Here is a 16,551-nt window from a genome sequence, read left to right as displayed (position 1 = left end):
AGGCTAATACTGCGGAGGCAGAACTCCCACTGATGTTTTCCTATGCTCCAGGATAAATGAGACTTTCCTAAATCTGTCCCCACTGCAAATAAACAGACAGGGAGCCTGCACCATGCGGCTTGCATGGCCCTATTCATCACAGCATCTCAACTGTAGGTACCAGTGATTACAGCTAATTATTGGCAATTACCACCACTGAGCTCATAGGTGTGTTTCCTCAATAACTTGCAGCAGCTACAAAGCTCTTTGTGGGCTTCTCCCTGCAGAAAGGCTGAAGGAGATCTACTTCCCCTTAGCCTGGCAGCCAGACCCTCTGCCCAAAAGATGTTTCCATCAGGCACCACGGCATGATCACAAGACACAAGGAAAAAAAAATTTCCAAGCCCGTAAGCCCATTGCATCACTGATGACCCAGTCTCCGCCGTCTTGGTATGGCAGGTTGATGGGGAACCTTTTTGCTTAGAAGAACTCTTCTCCCTCTCTCCCCCCAAAAGCTCGCTCTGAGAGCAAGCCCAGATCCCCCCCCTCCTCCAGATATAATTCAATTCAATTCAAAACAAAAACACACAAAAAAGCACATGTACAGTCGGTGCTTTTCCCGCATATAAAGTAATACGGCAGCGGGCTGAGGGATGGACCCTTGGAGAAATTCGTATGCCAGCCTTCCCACTATAGTAATTTCATTCTGTCTTTGTAATTGTCTGATATTACATTGTTCCCTGCCGGAAGATTAATTAGCTAGTCTTACCCTCAAACATACCATCCCTCTGAAACCCTCAAGGAAGCTGGAGTGGTGCCAAGCCGCTCGTATTTGCTATTCTGGCTGGCAGCTGCTACTGTATCCAAGAACGGCTCCTTTTGTCCCCTAACAACAGTTGCTGTGCCAACTGACCCCCGGTCCCCCCTTCCCCGAGCCCACCGCCAAGGAGGTGCCGAAGGCGCAACGCCGCAGGCCGGCGAAAAGGGGTGGGGGAGAGACGAGAATCAGAAAGGGGAAGCAAAACGGGGAAAGAAAAAAAAAAGACAAAACCCAACCCCGCGCACACCAACCCTCCGACTGGCATAATTACTCACACTCATTAAGTATGGCTGCATTGCATATGCAAATCAAGCGAGTCAAGCGCACGGGGCGCGTCAGGCTGCCGCAGCACCAATGATGCCTTGCCGATGCCTCGGTCCCGTCTAGCGGTGGGAAGGACGCGAGCGAGATGGCATCTCGCCGGCCGGCGCACCGAGCCGACGGAGCGCAGCCGGCGCATCCGCGCTCAGGGCCGCCAGCGCTCGCGCCGAGAGCCTCGACCGGGGAGAGAGGGGAGCGAGCGCGCGAGGAGAGAGCGCGTGTGGGAAGCGACCGGGGGGCGGCGGCAGGGAGCGCCGGCAGCCATTTTGGCTGGCAGGGAGAGGCAGCGGACAGGGCGCGAGGGGCTGCCACGGGCCGCCCCCACCCCGGGGCTCACCCCCGGCCCCAGTGGGGCACCCGTGCCGCCGCCACGTTTCACAGCTGCCACAGGCAGGGCCACAACCGCTCTTTGTGCGCGCTCTTGGCACGGAGCCCGGCCCGCCGGCGGAGCGCGTGTCCCGTGGTGGATTCGCAGCTTTTGTTCCCCCTCAGTCACCCCCCGATCCTTCTCACACAAGGAGTATTTCATTGCTCAGGCTGATTTTAAACACGGTGACCAGACAGCCAGAGCTTGGCAGCCGCTGGATGGATGGGACACGCAAGACATCGTGGTCCCCCCTCGCTTCGAGGGTGGGCGGCTCTCAGCAAAGACACGGCCTGAGCCAACACCCCGCTCACGGCGGCGGCGCTCAGCTGCTGCTGGGAAACCAGCCGTGGACACGCGCTGGGTGTCTTTTTGTTATTTTTTGCTGCTGTTGAGGGAAGGGGGAGAAAGCAAAGGGGAACATGCCCAAATTCCAGCACACACCACAAAGCGATGCTGAGGAACCAGCAGGAAACATCCTCGCCCACGGGGTGCCTTTCCCCCAGGTCCTCAAAAGGCTGCGTTCACCCCCTAAAACACCACAGTGGTCCACATTGGCTCATTTGGGTGCTATTTTGCTACAGTTGAGCACGGACCTGCCCAGCTTCAGGGCTTGGCCTCCTGCGGGGCAAGGAGTGGGGCGGGAGCCGGGGTCGCGGCAGAGATGGCACTGCAAGCGAGAGCGGGTCATGTTAAAAAAGAAAAAACCCACAAGCAAAAAGATGATAGGAGCCCTGCAATTGCAATAGCAATACCTACAAGCGAAGAGAGGTATACTGCACTCTACCATGTGACTCAGTTTTAGCTCCTGCATACTACAGACCTGCCCACTTCCAGCCTTAAAACCCAGGACCGCCCGGCTGCCGCGAGCGGGCTGCACACTAGGGCGCAGCAAGGCGTCTTTGAAGCCGCACCGTACCGGAAGTGATCAAATATCACGGGGCTAACTAGGACCCACCGCTAGGATGACGGGTCCAGACCATCTCGCAGCCCTCTTTCGTGAGGGGCCCCCCCCTTCCCCCGCCATCCTTGGGTGCTACGGAAACAGGAATGAAGTGCTGATGAACACAGCATTAATTAAAGGACGCAGCACGCAAAGGGGGCAGGAGGTCTTTGCGCTGCGGAAGTTACCTGCGCAGGGGCGGCTGCAAATTTGTTTCCTATTGTTTTTCCTCCCCGGAAGGTGCCGAAAGGACCCCACGGGCTCAGCCGGTGTGACTAACCTGCCGGCACGAGACGCAGTGGCAGTGAGAGAATTAGAGCCATCTGTCATATATCCCACCCAACGTCTCGCTCACCATATACCACCCAGAGAAGGGAAGGACTTGTCCATCACTACACATAACGAGGTCTCAGAGAAGGAGAAAAATGGTTGAAAACATATAAATAGCAGCACTGCCCAGGGCTGTTCAGTCTGTCCATCTTCCAGCTGGAGATCAGCAGGTCGCACCACCTCTGCGAGACCAGCCCCGCCTGCGCCAAGGAGAGGTTTTGGGGCCCGCGCACAAACCTGGGTGAGACCTCACCTCGCTGCCTGGCTCGAGGCCATGGGGAGCTGCCGGCACATGGGGCAGCCAGCGGGATGGGCCAATGCCAAAACACAGCCCTGTGTAAAGCCCAAACCCACCTCAGCTTTGGGCCTTGGGCTCCCAACATCCCCAGGGCAATGCCACGCTGTTTCCCCTCCACGTGAAGGGCCCCATTCGGGAGCCACCAAGGGTGGTGTTTTGCAGGATCCCCTTCAAGGTGGAGTCACCCATGCTGGCCTTGCCACACTCCTCCTCCGACCTGTGGCCGGCTTCCCGGTCGGCTTGGGCGCATCGCTGCCTAACAGCGCCGGCTTTCGGGGATTCTCCAAAGACACAACTGCTCAGCGCTGTTTCCAAACATGCTGGCAAGGCTCTTGCAGCTCATACTGTCCTTCCCCTGGGCCGCCATTAACACCCCCGAAACACACACATTCTCCTTTCCTCCATTTCACCTGCTTGCAGGATAAGCCCCCTGCAGCCAAGCATCATAGCTGCCATTACACCAGCAACCTGGTTGTTATTCTTTCCCCGACTCCCGCTAAGTCTCACCCAGGGGGGTGTTATTTATATAACATCTTTTAAACATTGACTTTTTCAACACACTTTCCTTTTTTATTTTTTAATTACTTGTGTTTAAAATAAAAACGCCAGCCTATGTGAGTGACTGCCCTCATAACAGTTCTAGGCCTCTTGCTAATTAATGTGTGTTAGCTTTGGCTTATGCACTGGGATGCCTAAATCCAAAATACACAAGCCTGCCAAGTTACTTAGCAAACAATAAAAGCTTGCCTTGAAGAAAGAATGACATTATCCAATTCCCTACTATGCAATCTCACAAAACCCCTTATTTTCAAGGTCTTAGACTCAAGTGAATGAAAGCTGCAGCTTGTCCACCTCAAAAGAAGTTATGAAGAAATAGAAGAGGAAACTCAGTAAAAAGCAGAGAGAAGAAGAGAAATGTAGAGAGATCTCTGAAAGAAAGAGAAGCACTATCAAGTGCAAGGCACACTTTCCCCCTGCTTCCTTTGAAACACTTGTACACACCCTACACAGGACAGCTTGCCTCTGAAGAAAACCACCTCCAAGCAACCCCTGAACAGGCTCCTGCAGAAGCACATGCACTTCTCCATCCCAGACAGAAGGAAAATGAACTATACAATGTGTTAGTCACATCACTTAATACACTCCTTATGTTACAGAAGGAAGCGCATCAGAGGAGCACTCATAGGACAAAATAACGCCGGAAAGCTCCGAATTGTTTATTCAATGGGGTCACAAACAAAGGAGACATGATATTAGTGTACAGAAGAACTGACAAGGTGGGAAGGTGGATACAGCGCTCCTATAGACACCCCCTCCTAGCACAGTGTCAGGGTATTCAGCACATCTGAAGGCAGCATGTTTAAAACTGATTAAAAAAGGAAAAGCCTTATGTAAACTTAATGCATAATTAACCTGAGAAACTCACTCGAAGATATTGAGGTCATGAGAGCATTAGAGCCACAAAAACAACTACATCATTATATGAAGAATGAGAACATCCGCTGTTAAATTATTTGAATGCTCATATAATGAAAAGGATATAACCCACTGTGTTCTAGCCAGTGAGAGCTTCCCCTCCAGGGAGACCATGGGAGGTTTCTTGCATCTTCCTCCAAAGCATTTGACATTGTGACAATCAAAGGAGTGCCCCAGGATGGACAAGTCCCTTATTTGGGCTTTCAATGCAGGGTCAGGCCCCAAGAGAAGTTTATCCACTCTACTGTGGGCAACTGCAGGTGAGAGGTGGAAGTCTGCACTAGATACCCATGGCTGCCTTCCATCAGTTGAGACAACAGGCCTTTGCAGGGGATGATTTATCCCACTCTAAGTGGGATTGAACTGTCCTCTTGAGATGCCTACCTCCAGATTGACACTAAAGCTTTGGGGATTTTCATGCCTTTACAAGTCTGGGTGAGGATATGCAAGTCTCATCCTCTCTTTGGTCACTAACCTCTCCTGCAGCCCTTTCAAAGCCCTGCCGTCTCATTTGCCCTTTCCATGGCTTAACATTGCCTCCAAAGTTTCCCTTTGCAGAGGCACCTTCCCCCATGCACCATTCAGACCTCTTCAGCTGTCCTGACTTGTGTTCCGGATCCCGAGATCCCCTTCCTGATGCCAACTCAAAAAGAGTGAGAAGGAAAACAAAACAAAGTCTATTTGCCACTGTCCAAGTGTAACACCCACAGGCCTTGCCCTCTTCTCAGTTTCTGGCTTGCTTACGACCACAGCAGCTGTTTTGCATTTCCCACTTCTGAACCCTTATGTTAAACTGAGGTCTCTTGCCAAACTCCAGTGAGAGGCACAGACTCTGTAAAATTTTTCAGAGAGACTGCGAGCTGTCTCAATTCCCAGGCTACCCCATCTCTCAGTAAATCATAGTGTCATAAATTCTAAATGAGTTGAAGGCACTCTTTGAAGGAAACTAGCTGTAGTATTGACAGCACATTTCCAGCCATCCAGTGTGTGGCTCTGCACAACCCGTTTATCTGCCATTGCTCACACCCAAATGTCTCATATGCACAGCGCCTGCTTGAGATCATTGCAGTGCTTGGCACAAAAGGCTCAGGCATGAGCACTCAGAACCATCACATCTGAACCACCCCTGCATGGCTAGAGGAGACACAAGCTGCTGTCACTAGCTTCCCTAGGATGATCCCTCACAGGCCTACTTGCCCAAGAAGCATTGAAGCTGTTGCTGACAACACACAAACTACAAACCCCACAGTGACCAAAAGGCCTCAGCAGAGCAGCGCTCTGCCATTGACTCTGCCTGCCATTTGAAACACTCCAAAACAATAAATCAGAATCTCCAAATACTTGATCGCACAGCTGTATTTCATGATATTTTGATACCATGATATTGATCGATAATACTGGTTTGATAACCAGCCTGGGCTCCTTGTATCTGCTTTCTGCAAATATTTGTGGGCTCTAGGGTTCACCTTCTCACACTGCTCTCTGCCCCTCTGAGGGCTGGATGAGCTTACTCAGGAACGAGGGATGCTATTAAATCACCAAAACCTGGGAGACAGGGGCTTTAAGAAAAATGGCAGAGTTGCAAGACTCCTGAGAAGACCTAGGAGGAAAAGAGTATGACACGGAGCTTGCCCAGGGCCAGGTGCAATCAGACCTGATCCAAGTTCAGATCCACCTCACATTAATCCCACTGCACAGTTCAGACCTGTGCACTCCAACATGAGGAAGGTGGGCTCCCCTGCTTTCCTCAGAGACTTTAAGGACTAGATGATTTCAGCCACATAGGGTGTTTCAATCCTCAGATCTACCCGTAAGGCAAACATGCAGGTCCAGGGCTAGACCTCAGCAGGGACCAGTAGGGAGGAGGCAGCCCTGCAGCCTCAGATCTGCACTGTGTGGGGGACTCGAGCAATGGGAGGAAAAGGGAGCACTGGAGTAAGGCACCTGCAGCAATTATGGCCTCCAGGAAAGCTGTGTTTCATCTGTTGCTGTTACTTTTGGAGCCTTTGCTTTCACTGCAGCAAATGAAAACCTGGAGCAACCTGGTTAGCGTGTTAAGTCCCATAAAAGCAGAGCAGTCTTCATGCAGTTCAGCTTTGTTTCCTTCCTCCCCTTTCACACAGCATTGACTATTACATTTAAGTAAGAGGTATGGGATAACAGCCCATACCTGTCATCCAAGCATTCATTACAAATACTGTGGAAGAGCCCTGACAAGTACTCACAATCTCCTGCACCTCTCCATTTTGCTAAGAGGAAAAGCTGACTGCTGATGGTACCCCACTGCCTCTCTGCGATTCAATTAGCATAATTATTAAAAAAAAAGAAAAAACCCACCTTCCTCAGCTCATAGAAGTGCTGTAATTCTTCAGTGATATTTGTGATGTGCATTGGCAACACTGGGTGAAAGCAGCAATGCTGCACAAGATGTGAAGCCACATCTTACACTTAGCAGCAGAGGCAGCTGTACCATCTCACTGTGACCATACACAGCAAGTTATTGCCACCAACTCACTCACAGCATACAAAATAGAACATGGAATTTAACTTTCATTTGCTTTATCTTGCTTTTGAAATGACATCTCACACCTGCTGAACAGGGAAGCCACAGTGGTCACCATGAAGATTTAATTCCTTAGAGGGGGCATTTCTTCCTGTTATTTTAAATAACATTACAAAGACACTCAGAGACATTTTTACTTGTACATATGGGAAAAAATTGCAATGTGAGGTTTATTGAATGACACAGAAAGGTCATTCATCTTCAGAACGTGGAAACAAGCAAGGAAAAAGAAAAAGTAACATTTCACTTTTCTTACATGGCTGCAGATGGCCTCATATTGAAGGACTGATTTCCCAGATCCCAGGATGCACCAAGTATTCCACAAAGATGCCCTTAAGCATCCCAGTAGGAAAAGCACATCCTTTTTCAGGGCTCCAGTTCTACAGTCATTCTGGATTTACAGATCACCTCCACAGGGATGTAGAATTGCCAAAGCAAACAGACATCCCTACTTTAGAGAGCTTCCAGAAATCAAGTCCTTGCACTTCAGCCAGTGCAAAGAGCATAGACACCCCACCCAAATAACAAATGCCTACATACATTTTCCTGTCTCCGTTTCAGCACTCTAGACTGCTCCCAGGTTTAGATCAGCTTCCTCTAAAGCTCTCTGCCCTTCTCCTTTCTCTTCCAGCATATGGAGCTTGTCTCTTTTACATATAATTTCTTCTTAAGCCTTCTCAGAAGTGGCCAATGTGAGACACTCCCTTTCTTAAAGCCAAGCACCCTTAGTCTCCACATTAGTCTTTGCTAGCTGATCTGTTGATTCCTCATCCCAGTCAGGCTTAAAAATTTACCTTGTTCCAACCTGTAGCCAAGGCTTAGCACTAGTAAATGTCCATACTAACGGCAGATCATTCATGTTTCAGTAACCCTTTATTGACAGCCCTACAAAGTTCCTTGAAAGGTCAGTTCACCATAGAAGCAAAAAGACAATAGAGGAGGCAAAGTCCCACATTCAGAACAGAGTTTGCTGGATGACAGGGTTACATAAGAAGTCCCTCAAGATCAAAAGGAATCAATAATAGTGATGAGATTTGGGGGTTAGCATGGATGATACAAAGAATATGTATATATTTTCCCTGGATTGTATTTGCTTTGCCTAGAGATGGTGACACAGTGGGCACAGAGCGTGGGCACAGGAACTGCGAGCCGCCCCACTGCCCTTCTGGAGCCACAGCCAGGCTCATGGCTAATGTCCCAGTGTGCCACTGCCTCTTCTCCAGGGCACTCATTAACCCACCTGCAGCTCTGCAACCAACCCAGGAAGCAAGGGAAGGTTTGGGCCAGTATCTCTTCACCACAGAAAGCATGAGTACTGCTAAAGCAGTCTTCAGACAGGCATTTGCAGATCCACTGAGGTCCTTGTTCCTTTACCAGAGAGGGGCTTAAACTCACTTAGATCAAGGTCCCTTTCATTACTCGTTCATGAAAGCCAAGAAGAAGCTGCAGATATACTACGAGCACTTAGGAGGAAAAACATTACAGCGTCTAAAGGCACTTTAAATGATTTAGACACAAACTTGCCTATAATAAGACATCTATTTTGGTTAATCTCTTAGTTGCAAATCTTGAAACTCTTGAACCTGCCTCAGGCTACTGTCAGCAGCACTTCATTTAACACTGCTTATTGGGAATAACTGCTATTTCCCACTGTAACCTCCAAACCTCTTAAAGTCTCTCTTATTGCTTTGCCCAAATATACTTGCCTTGAGGATACAGAAGGATTTTTTTTTCTCACTAAGAACTGTTAAGATGATTTGAACAAGCTGAATCAGAGGAGACTGTTTCCCAGGCGAAGCAGCCAAGACTCAGAATATCTTCCCCCATAATATTTAGGGAGTGATTTTTTTTTTTAAAGCACTTACTAGGGTTATGAAATCGAAGGGCTGGGCTTTGATCACTCATCACGAACAAAGGATTCAAAGAGATGGGTAGGTTTTCATTCTCCCGGAGAGCGACTTAGTGACAATCTTTCCTGCCCTCACCTGAAGGAAGAGACCTCTCTGGAGGCAGAAAGACAACTGCAGCCATTGTTGCTTTCCTACGTTCAAAGCCTCACTTTGTGGAGGCTTATAAGAGAATTTAGCATCGCCAACTCCAGAGCTCATGTTTTAAGCTTGCTTGTGTTTTTATTTTGACTGGAAACAGAAGCATGGCAGGTAATAAATCCACTGTCCCAAGGCACCCCACCTGCTGGTCTTGGGGACATCAGCAGGTCCCCCAAGAGCCCCCCAAATCCTTGCCTGCCCTCCCTGCCAAGGTGAGCTTTGCTTCAGTGGGGCTGGTTTAATTTCAGTGCAACCCCTTGAATTGCAGACCCTAGAAAATATATAACAATTGCTATATTGCCAGGCTATCATGGCTCTAACTCTGAACAACTAACATGAAAGGCAGTATTTCTCCCCAAGACAGAGGTGGCGGTGGCTACCTTATACTGGGAATGCTGCAGGGAGCACCACCAAGCAACTGCCCACTCATTCCCAAGCAAGACTGCACACATCCCACCCAGGTAGGAGCAGCGGCAGTAGAGCAAACCAACATTAAAGAGCCCTCCAAGCATGTCTTTTAAGAAGTGGTACCTTCAACTGTAATACGGGATTTTCCAGCATAGCCCTATATCAGGGTGACCCATTAGATTTTAGAGTTCCTTTTCTAATATCCTTCCACTTTTATCCCATGCTCAGATTTGGGGTTGCATTTCCACTATAAGCACAGGCCTCATAACCACATCCACCAGGCATCACCACAGCTAGCCATCACCCACATTTCCCCCCAGACTAGAAGTTGTCAAACTTGGGACACACAGCTTTGTCACACCTTAGACCCTGAGAAGCTGCAGAGATCTAAGTTGTACTTTTCTGGCTAGTGCTCAAAGTCTCTTACCTCTGAGGTACTCTGTGCTCTGAGGCTGCTCTCTAGCTAGCCTTTAGTCTAATCTTAGATTGCAGATAAGGAATATTCAGCTAAATTTAAAACAAACGAACACCTCTTTCCCCTTTCCAAAAAATTTTCACTGCATAATCAAAACCAAATGCTCAAGAACAGTTTCATTCCTCCTCAAGGTACAGCACAGGCAGCAAGCTGCCTGCACAGCCCCAGGCCTTTGCAGAAAGCTGGTCCGTACCACAGAAAAATTACATTTACATTTAAAACAGAATAAAAATCCACTAGGCCTACTTCTTCATCCACAGCAGCTCCCAACTGCAGTTTCAGCTCTCCCAGAAGTTACCAGCAGGATACTCAGCCTCTTCAGGTAGGCTTTGAGCCCAGCCAGCCCCACACACCTTGAGCCAGAGCAATACTCTGCTCCATTCCTCCCTACCCAACACACTCTCAGCCACATCACCCCTGATAGCAAACAGCTGCTGCTTTTAAGCCCTTGGGAGCATTTAGGAGCACCTGCACCAGCAGCTGTTGCTCCTTACTTTTGCTCATTTTGCACCAGGTGGAGAGACAACTATGCCAGTGCTCCTCTGGCCACCTCCAATGCCTTGGTCCTTATGTTATAAGAGCTAGGTGCATACTGGTGCTTGCTGCTGAGTGCTCAGAGCTGTCTCTGGCTGTCTAACTGAGCCTCACAATGGGAGCAGATCAGCGGCACGGCCACCCGGCAAGCACTGGCTTGCATATGAGCCTCGCAGAGAAGCTGCTCTCCAATACTGTGGTTGGATGAAGCGTCCCTGGGCTCCTTGCTGTAGCACAGCTATTATTTTTGTGCTCTCTCTGTCTCCAGAAAAATCTTCTATGGCCCAGCAAGCTTCAGGTTATCCTTGTGGTGCAAGGAATTGCTTGAAGGAAGCTCTACTCAGTGTCCATAAATCACTATAGTGGGAAAGATGGTCATTAGAGATGCTAGTTCAACCTCCTTCCAAATGCTTCATATCTTAACCCATCAGACAGCTTTCTTCTCTGCTAGATAAGCTCCCTTCTATTTTGGAGAGTTTAGGAAGTCATTTGCAGACATCTCAGCTTTCTCGATAATTTTGTTCCTTATTAAATATTACTAATGGTAGATATCAGACTCTCCGCCATACCTCCACTTTCTGTTATAGTATAAATTGTAATCTGTCTTCCTTCTTCCATCTATTCCAGCCTTAAAAAAAAAAAATTACTGGAATAAAAAGGAAAGCACAATATAATTGAAAGGAGCAGCTTAAAACAGAAAGGAAGAAAAACTGAAAAAAAAAGCTATCATGATTGAAAAGTTCAATAAAACTGGGGGAGAAAGGAAAAAATCAGAATTTTTAACAAAATGGATTATAAAACAGGTCTGTTTCAGCTAAGTGTTTTTAATATAAAAATGTCAGCAGGCTCTAACGATGATGCAGGCCTATTACACGATCTTGCGCTACTTCTCCTTTATGCAGATAAATTGGCATTGCTGCCCAGTCCTACAGTTCTGCTCAGCTAAGTGCCTTGCAAGCTTGGCAAGCAAACCCCATTCAAAAATCCAGCAAGTGTGTCCGAGCTGTGATATTATGCGACTCTTAATACATACACGAGTTTGCACTGGAGCATGAAAGAGCATCCCGTTGGCGAGAGCCCTTTTCTCGGTGGCGATGAGCTTCCCACCTCACCAGCTGCCACAGAAACGTTGACAGATCCTGCTTTTCTTTCTTTAAGTGGTTGAAGGCGCACTTTCTCCTGTCTCTTCAGCCTCATGCTAAATCTTTTCAGCTGATGCTTTTGAAACCAAACCAATAAAATTGTTTGAGGGAAAAAGTTTTTCAATGAGACAAAGCATAAAAGATGCAGATTTCAGAAAGTTATGAGCTGAAAACAGAGCGTGGAAATGCTTATGCAGCCAAAGCGCTACCAGTCTGTTCTCACCATAATAACGAGCACATACGTGATTAATGAAAATGTTTATCCTCATAACTCACTGTAGCAAGCTAATATTTAATCCAAAATCCACATGAAACCCCATCCTCTCCCAGTTCCTCATCTACCTCGTTTCCCTGGAAATCTCTGAACTCTGTAAACTGACCTGAGACTTGGCTGTTTGAGGCTGATCTAAGACTCACACTGGCTTTTTCTGGCTTTCTGCATAAGCACCACACCTTTTGATCCCGTAACCACCGTCACTTGGGACCTACAAGGTTTCTTAGATAATCCCGGAGAGTCAGTGCTTTGTAACTCGTTTCACTTTGATATCCAAGGCAGTGCTGGACAGCCCACACATGAAAAGGCAGACTTCCCTTTCTTCACAGGCTTAATTTCATCTGCAAATTAAACATATCGAGACAGATATTTACAGAGGAATGCCCAGATCCTCCCGAGAGGACCACAGAGTCTCCAATGTATAATTTTGCTTTAGGAAAATGATTTTAATCTTGACTCGCTTCTGAGGATGGTGGCAGATGAGGAGTAGGGCAGGGAAGGGGTTTCCTGAAGCTGGCTCTCAGACTGCCCTCCTCTGCTTCTCCACCAATTTAAGCCTAGGGCTAATGTGATATAAAACCGGGTAGACGTACACAAGGGGACCAAGCATTTTTCTACTTCCCTGTCATTGTCCTCTGCAAAGCTATTTCAGGACATGATTCTTAAAAGGCTACAATTTTTAGTTTTAAAACTGGGTCTGTAAACTTTGTTAGACATGCTTTCAGGTGTGTTTTACAAAAAAAACCCAAAACACAACAACAACAACCAACAAAAAACTCACAGTTTAAAAAATGGTGTATAGATTAAAGAACCTGGTAAGCCTGGGGTCCTGATGACTCCTTGTGACAAGAAGCTCATAAGTGATAGCCCCACACTGCCGCTAGGGGTGGCTCCCAGCACCAAAAAACAGAAAAAAAAGAGAGGAAAAAAAAAGAGAGAAAAAAAAGAGAGAGAGAGAGAAAAGAGAGAGGAAAAAAAAGAGAGAGAGAGAAAAAAAAGAGAGAGAGAGAAAAAAAAGGGCTCTGGCTTTTACGGTCTGCAGAGAAATCCCAGAGAGGAGGATAACAGACAAAAGGTATCAATTTTCCTATGGTCTGCCTCCTTCCCGTGGAAGCAATTCTTGTTTTTATTCGCTCCCATAACCAAGCCAGGACGAAATCTGGTTTCCAGAAGAAGTTCGATGAAGGTCTAGCCCTGAAAAGGCGTTACTAAGCCTGGGACCTGCACGATATGCTCAATGCCATGGCTGCACGGCTTCTCCTGGCTGCACCAGCTGCTCCCTCCCCGAAAAGTCAGGCCAAGAACCAGGGCCACCAACCTGGTAGGTGCCTGGGGGCATGAGGAGACCATGCCCATCTGGGCCATCCATTTGCTGGCAGCGGGCTGCTCCAGACACCCGCACTGCTGTGGCCTTCGTGCCCCGCTCCCCAGCTGGGCACACGCAGAGCTGGCGGCAGTCCCGAGGGCCATGTCACCAGGTGCCCCCCCAGGCTTGCTGCCATCCCATCTTCAAGGAAGAGGGAGATGCCAGCACGGAGCCAGGCAGACGGTGAGCAGAGCCTCCCGGTGGGAGGAAAATGCAGTGTTTTCAACTCCATTTTAGCTTAACTGCTTGCATTAAACTGTGAAGGCTTGGTCTCGAAATCAGTTTCTTTCTTGCCTGACGCAGAAGCTGTGGCATTCGTTTCCCGTCCCCACGTTGCTGCAGAGCAGCCTGGGAGAGACGGCATCTGCTGCCCTGGTGCTGTTAGAGCAAGCACACTGCTTATTTTTATGGTTTGTTTGAAGGCATTGTGCCAGGGTGGATCTTACCCTGGGAACAGTGGGGTCCATCATCATCAGGCCTTAATAACTGCCCATAAAAGTCTCTGAGCTAAGCACAGGCAGCGCCCACGCTAGCACGGGACAGCAGCAGTGGCCGCACGGTAGCCCTCAGCAGCGATCTGCCTGGCTGTCCCCAAGCTCATCAAGGGACGGGCACCTGGCAACTCAGGCTGAGCACCAAGAAGAGCATGTGGGGGAAAGCTACAAGGTAATGGCCATTTCTTCTATTTTCCAACTAAATATTTTCTTGGTTTTTATTACTGTGATAAGGAATACCTTGTACTATTCTTGTTCGGTACAATATTGGTCTGTTAAACCTGCTTCACGTTATACACACGACTACTACAGTTTTTTCTGCTGAGAATCCCACGGAATAGAAAGCTTAAGAGCTGCCACTGGCTCCTTGTTTCGGTTTGTTATCATCAGGTTGGCTGTAACGCATGCGAGGCTTTGCACCGTGCAGCTGATCCGGGTGCCCCGGTCCGTCATCGCGAAGGCTGCACAGTCCGGAGCAGGGCTTTGCTTTCAGTGCCATCCTTGCAGGGCAATCCTATCACACGGGAACAGTTTGGGATGGAAAATGCACAGAAAAGATGGTTTGAGTAGTAACAAGGAGAGGGAATTTGGTACATCACTGCATGCTATGAGATATCTCTTTAAGCTTCAGTAAACTTTTGGAGTCCCTGGGAAGCTTGTAATGTGCCTTGGAAGGAAGCATGACTTATGAAATTGCAGTTTTTAGCTTAGCTGGGTAATGTTAATGAGAAAATATTGTGGTCTGCGGGTGGAAGTCTCCTGAATCCCATAAGTTAGAAATAAATTATTCTGTTTTCCTAAATGAAGCAATGCAGCTCAATGCTGCTTTTAAATCAGGCTCATGGTGATAATTATTTATTAATTTGTAGAGGACCATGTACAAGCTCTGCCAGATAAATACAACCCAAAATGTAGCAAAGAGTCGCAAACTTTGACTTGCTGTGGGCAAGGGAAGAAAGTCTTTGCTTGGGTTTTTAAAGGGAACCAGAAGGCTGGGGTCAGAGCGCTGTGCGACGGAGCTGATCCGAGCAGGATGGTACAGGCAAGGACGGATGGACTGATTCTGCTTTTTGCTGGAGCCACAGTGCAGAAGATCAAAAAACAAGCTTTCAACTGCAGCGCAGCAGCTTCACAGTAATTAAAGCTTGAGAAATCCAACCCTGGCTATGCCTGCTGTGGATCAGCTTTCACATCAAACGGTGTTTCCCACGAGGACAGGTCCCACACCACTGAATTCATATTTTGATGAGAGCTATAGGCTGGCATGGAAGAGTTAAGAGCTAGAGAAGTCTCCAAGCATGGTTGTTTACTCCCAAAGTCAGAGACTAAGCTGGAGAAAAGTGTAAAAAACCCAGCCCTGAATCACGCATCTCAGCAGGTCACACACCAACCTCGGACGCCAAATACAGGTCTTATGGGCCACGGGGACAGAGGTACCTCACCCTTGCGGTGGCAAAGCAGCCTCACGAGGAAGGACTGGCCCTCGATGCTCCCCGCTCTGCTCCCTTCCCCGCCGGAGGCAGGAGCGCTGCGCTCCCGCGGTGCCTTGGATCCAGGGCTTCCCTTGCTGCTGGCACCTGTATTACCATCAGGAGAGGATTTATTTACCCCTGAATGGGTCTCCAATGAAGTTATTAATCAGCGAGATGGAAGAGTACAACACAGTTTATTGTGTGCTGTGGATGAATGATAAGTCTGAATACGGATGCCTTGGATAGCAATCAGGAGAGAGGGCGAGCGAGAGGAAGGAGAGGGAAGAGCAGCATTGTGGGTAAATATATGCGCTTCTGGTGATGATTACCCTCAAAGTAATTAGTTTTTAAATCAGGCAGACGTTTCAGGAACTACTCACTATGAGCGGCTTTAATTATTTATACTCCCTTTTATTCTTATTATTTATAGTCATCCTCTTTGAAAGGGAGATGCTTTCTGGGTCGGGCTGTTCAGGCTGGCCTCCACCCCTCCTCGAGCCCGGCCTGGCTGCATGACATCTCCTCCAGAGCAAGCCCTGCTGCCAGCCGAGGAGAGAAATGAGCCACCCACCCCCAAAGCCAAGCTGCCCAGGGGCTTGGGGGGGGGTCCCTTCCCTTCTGGGTGGCAAGACAAACCGGAGCGAGCACAGCCTTCCCGCCAGCTGCCGCAGAGCGCCCAGCACCGCTCAGTAATTAAACTCTCACTCATCTTCATTTCCCTCATTTGTTAAAGTGAGGCCACTCAATAAGCCATTAGTGCAAGGCCCTTTCTGTCAGCCGTGGCATCGTTAAGCAAATGCCCTTTGGAGACAGCTCAGGAAGGCTCAGCCCGGGGAACCACCGAGCATCCTGGCTACGGCGGGTACCGGGCGATGCCGCACGTCAGCCCAGCCTTTTTCAATCTTTAACTCAGGTTCTTGCTACGGGACATGGGCGAGAAGCCCTTGCTGTCACTCTCGGCTGCTTTGCAGCACTAGGCTCATTTAGCAAAGAGCGGATGTAAGGAGCGCTCGAACTAAAGCAAGTGTGATATTGCAGGGTGCACAGCTTTACGGTACAAAAAAAATGTATCACTAAGGATGGATTTAGCACTGGGGTGAAGTAGGCTTACGGGCAAACTTTACTGCACTGGGTACCTCACACCTGAAAGTCTTATTTAGTCCACTCTGAAATCCCAGGTGACAGCAAAGGAAAAAAAAAACCCATATATATATATACATAAGCCTGTCCTGTCCTCTACTTAC

The sequence above is a fragment of the Dromaius novaehollandiae genome, chromosome 18 (genome assembly GCF_036370855.1).
Source record: "Dromaius novaehollandiae isolate bDroNov1 chromosome 18, bDroNov1.hap1, whole genome shotgun sequence".
NCBI lineage: Eukaryota > Metazoa > Chordata > Aves > Casuariiformes > Dromaiidae > Dromaius > Dromaius novaehollandiae.
The sequence above is the reverse complement of the archived record's forward strand: the minus strand, read 5'-3'. Positions refer to the sequence as shown.